A 5,485-nucleotide genomic window follows, 5' to 3' on the forward strand; every position below is an offset into this window, starting at 1 on the left:
AGAAAAATTTCCCCTTGCCAAACAACTCCTTTCTCTCCTTTCCTCCCTACTGTCCAAGAAACACATATGTGATGGCAGAAGTCCCATGTGGGAAACAGTATTTCAGCCAGTAAGGTCCTACTGCCAGAGTGACTCCTATGTTGTACACCTAGAGAGGCTTGCAAGTGGCACTCCAGCACCTTCATCTCCCACCATCTGATCTGATCTGATCCTTGGGAAAAGTCCATGGGTTCCAGGTGACTTTGAATCTCACAGCACAGGCATTCACTGTACCAAACCTTCAAGCAACATCCATACCTGCTTGGGTATGGGCGGTAGGGTGCCATGGTAGGGTGTGGGCAGGACAGGACATAGAGGCATGTGCAATTCATGAGGGAGAGCACTAATTTGGGGAGCTCTTCTGAAAACCTTAGGACAGGGTGCTGGGGGGTCCACAGTGATGTAGCAGAGGGTTGGGAATATGTTTGCCCATGCCCAGTAGCCAGTCGGTCGGTCCAGGTGCTTGGCTGTACTCAGCAGTCCCTGGCAGCGTGGGGGCATATAGGATGCACTGGAAGGCACGCAGGAGCACCTCTCTGCCTGTGGGCCTTGGCCCCCCACTCTTCCCATCAAGGGCAAACATGTATACTGTTCACTCCTGATCTAAAGTAGGCTGCTTAGAGGAAACCACTTAACTTAGATCAATTCATTCTCAGGCTTCTTGAATATCTGTACATGGCTTAGGTATTTGTAACCTCTTGCTAGTTGTCAGCCATGTTGCATGGTTTTTTTTGCCTGAAATTGCTAATGCTATTTCTTGCCTCATGCTAATATCTCTTCCGCAACCTGATCCAGACTTAGTCTCCCTGTTATCTCTATCCTATCATAAAGCCTGAAAAATGGAACCATTGCTGCAAATTTCCTTGTGGAAAATTTGGATTCAAGAAATGGATCCAAAATCTATACCTATTAGACCTCATTTGTTTCCAGTGGTATTGCATAATACCCACAGACACCCAGCTGGCTCTTGCCCTGTTCAAGCTGGCCACGCCCACTAGCCTACACTATGGGGGCCAGCTCTTTGGGGTAGGCAAGGCCACCACTGAGGAGGCTGTCCTGGAGGTGTGCAGTGCCCTTCAGGATGTGTTGGGGCCCACTGTGCTCCATGTGCAGAACCCCCTGGCAGTGGTGGCAGGGTTCCATGCCCTTCAATTTCCCCAGTGCATTGGGGTCCTGAAGGGGACCCACATCCCCATCACCTGCCTGCCCCATGGAGACTGCCCCTAGTACAGCCACAAGGGATTTCGCTCTGTGGTGCTCCAGGCCATCATGGACCACCATTGTGCCTTCACACATGTAAATGCCAGCTAGGAGGGCAGTACCCATGATGCCCACGTGTTTTGGAACTCTGCCTTGCTAGGCCTGGTGGCGAGTGGGCACTTCATGTTGCGGGTGGAAGACCTACAGCTGGACGCCATCATGATCCCACCCCCCCTCATTGGGGATCCCACCTACCTGCTCCTACCCTGGCCCATATGGCCCTACACTGGCCACCTAAGCCCCTGCCAAGCTCACTTTAACTGCTGCCTGAACCAGACCATTGGCCTAGTGGAGTGCACCTTTGGCCATCTCAAGGGATGCTGGTACTCCCTCACCCCCTGCCTTGAGTTTATCAAGGACAACCTCCCATGGGTCATCATTGCAGCCTGCATGCTACATAACATCTGTGAGGCCTGGGGGGAGCTGCTCCATAAGGCCTGGGTGGAGAAGGCACAGTAGGCAGAGGACACCTAGCAGTGGGAGCGCCACCTGTGTTGACAGCAACAGGCCCCTCCCCCCCACCAAAGCCTCAGGCAAGCCACACACCCACCAGTGGGAGCCATGGGCCATGCCTCCTCCACCAGTTTGATGTTGGGTAAATAACATGGAAATATATTTTTGCCTATTGCTTTTAATCTTATGTATTTTTCTTGAGTTTTGCATTGCCTTAAAAACTCAATTTTGTACTGCTCTGTAGCTTGACAGAAGTGCTTGACCTTTTACTCTTTTGTATGCTGTATGGGTGAGAGTGTGTTTGGGGAAAAGGAAAACATCAGCTGGTGACTGGCTGAAGAATGCAGACAGATAAAAGACCAAACAAGAAGAATCTGCTGCAGAACAGCGATGGAACAACGGCAATCGACTTTTAAGAAAGAACACAGTGATAACCCAGCAAAAGCCCAGAGGATTGGGTGAATTGACAAGGCTATAAAAGATGGGGCGAGACATAGCAATTTTGGGTGTTGTTCTGCATGTCATCCTAGAGCATCGGTTCATCTGACGAGATAGTCTGGCAGGAGTCTGGCTTCCACTCATGATCAGCTTGGTTGGCCACTAAGTTGATATGAGCACTGATAAGACTGGTAAGGTATACCAGCACAAAACAGAAATTGGGGTATGAATGTGGTGTGTGTGTATATTAAGGACTTAATCAATAAATGTGGCATCTTGCCTTATTCTCCCTCATAAGGTCTCTCTCATGATTTGAGCAGTTGGCAATTTGTGTAACACAGGGAGGGGTGGCTGCTCGGTGGTGTCCTGCTGCTCCAGGTGGGGTCCGAGCTGCTTGAGCAGGCCCTTGAAGGTGGCCTAGGTCATGCAGAAAGCCTCTAGCCACTGCTCATTGTCCCAGGTGTGCTGGATGATATGCAGCCACCGGCCAAGAGGTGGCAGGGCTGGATGTCCAGGAGGGCAATGGCGGCCCTAGCGGTGGTGTCCAGAAGCCCACCGTTGGCATCCCTGCCAGCAGCAGCTGCATGGAAGCAGTCCTGAGATGGCATGCTTCCAGCCAGAAGGAGCCCAGGGTGCTGGTTGTCAATGCCAGGGGCAGGGGCCAGAGCAGCCATAGTGTGGGGAAGCAGAGTGGGCAAGGAGAGAGCTGCCATGTGTTTTCCCTGCAGTGGGCACGTTGCTCCTGGCAAGGGAAGTGGCTGGCCAGACAGCAGCAAGTGGGGTTGCCTTTTGTAGATGGCTGCCGGCTGCTGGCAGCTGAAGCTGGAGACTGGAACTCCTCTCAATGGCAGCAGGTGCCCATTGCAGGGCTGCAGGAAGTTTGGTGCTAAGAGCAGCAAATCAGCTTCCTAGTCCCTGCATGTGTAGATGCCTGCCCAGGAATGCTTAATCCACAGAATTTTACTTGTGAGTAAACTGATCCCAGAGCAACTGTATGAATAAATGCACCCACTGGCTCCTAGTGGAATTACTAAACCTGCTTAGAGAATTTGGAAAATCTAATTAGGAAGTAATTTGCACCTATATGCACCTAAATACTTTTGAAAATTTGGCTGGAGCTTCATAAGAGGAGGATAACTAGGAGTTTCTGTTTATGTCCTATCTTACAAATGACACACCACAATGCCAGGTTTGGTTTAGCTTCTGGGTAAGCTCAACTTTCCTTTAAACCATCTATTTAAAATGATAAGGAGGGAAACCTACCACTAAAATACAAACAGAAATAAAGCTATCTGTTACTGGGAGTAAAAGCACAGCAATTATTCAGTCACTTCACATATGATGTACCATAGCAAAGCCAGCCAAAATTAATTACACTTTTAGTTATTAGAAATTATTAAAGTAATTAATTCCACTATTAATACTTTGCTTGAATAAACAACAAATATTAAAAATATGCTGGCTTACGTTTAATTACAGTAATGAAGACTGAGTATTACCAATGTTAAAGTGACATCCAAAATATGATTTCCAGAGAAAAATTATCTATCTATAAATATTTCTCTTCAAAAATATTTTCCACTGCTCACCTACTCAGGGTTTTTCCCTTCTGGCTGTTTGCTTCTGGCTAGTGCCATATATTGAGATTCTATATCTGCTTGAGAGCGAGAGAAAGAGAGAGAGAGAGAGAGAGAGAGAGAGAGAGAAACAGGTTTATCCAATGCTATTTCCTGTCCTGGATTATGTAAAATCACACTTAACATTACTGCAAAATCATCCTTTTCCTTTCTAGACACTATATGCATTTCTTTACAACTAGGATCAGTGCTTGCCTCTTCACAGCCTAGGTTTTTCAACTGATTCCTAAATTTGCCTCTCTCGCATGGGAATGACATTTTCATTGCATTCCCCAAAGGTAGCTGGCTAAATACTGAATATGAACAAATGCGGCCTTGGTAATGTAAATCACTTGCTAGAGTTGGAGAAAGTAATCTCTGCAGGTCACGTTTGATTACTGTCTTACCTTTACATGTGTTATCTAGCATCACAGCACTATAATTACAATGTCCTTGCACAAAACAGAGGTGGCCTTTTTTGTGACTTATGCTACCCAAGTCACTAGTTATGGAAATTAATATGAGATTGGTATCCCACAAGACTGTGCTAATGCCTTCCGCCTACAGCAGCATTTTTACATAGACATTATTTGTCAATCAGAACTGAATAAGAGCAAGCATATCATAAAATATCTTTTAAGCAACCCCTTTCTCCCTTACATTAAGTAATTTATGTCTGAGGGAACATAACCTTAGTGGGACAGGTTGGGTGTTGGGAAATATTTTTTAAAGTACTTACCATTTCTTACAATCCAAAGGCAAAAAATATTTACATTTTATCAGCCAGTGATTGTTACTGTGTAGGTCAGGAATGGGCAATTATTTCAGGCAGAGGGACACTTACTGAGTTTTGGCAAGCTGTTGAGGGCTGCATGGGTAGCCCCACCCCTTGACCATCTTGGGACTGGAAGTCCCACATCCTTAACCTCTGACCTTTGCCACCATAAGTCCCTCCCCTTGCCCCTAGAAGTACTCCTTTGGGGAAGAGGGTTTGCAATCTTAGGGGAAAAAACCCCAAATTATATACTAAAAATCAAACACCCATAATAATATATTTATTTTAATTTAAAAAATATATTTTTGATCTGATTTGTGTGTGTTTGTGCTGTATATGTAGAAGTGATTGCATAAAAGCTCAAAATGCAGTCTTACTTGTATATTGTGTGGAGTGTGCATGGGTGTCAGGGTATATGAGGTGGGTGTGGGGTTTGTCAGTAGCTGTGGGTGGGTGAGTATCAGGGTTTGTGGGATTGTGTGTGTGGGTATGGTATGGTGGGTATGGGAGCCATGGGGTGCAGAGTGGCCAGCGGGTGGGCAGGAAAGTGGGGAAAGTGGTGGTGAGGGGAGGGGAGTGGGAGTGAGCGGGAGTGCGGGGCCTGCGGGGCGCAGAGTGGGGTGGTAGGAGCATGGGGTACAGGCTGGCAGGGGTCTATCGTAGGAGTTCCCAACCTTTTTATACTGCAGACCTGCAAACTGTATAATTTACAGATTTAAATTTAATTTTTATGGGGGGGTGGGGTTGCAAGTATTGGATGGGGTTTGGGCACCAGGGGACCCTGCAGCGGGGGGTGCTGCACAGGAGGTGGTCCGGGGGACTCATAGATTCATAGATTCATAGATGTTAGGGTCGGAAGGGACCTCAATAGATCATTGAGTCTGACCCCCTGCATAGGCAGGAA

This window comes from Alligator sinensis, unplaced genomic scaffold (genome assembly GCF_000455745.1).
Source record: "Alligator sinensis unplaced genomic scaffold, ASM45574v1 scaffold473_1, whole genome shotgun sequence".
NCBI lineage: Eukaryota > Metazoa > Chordata > Crocodylia > Alligatoridae > Alligator > Alligator sinensis.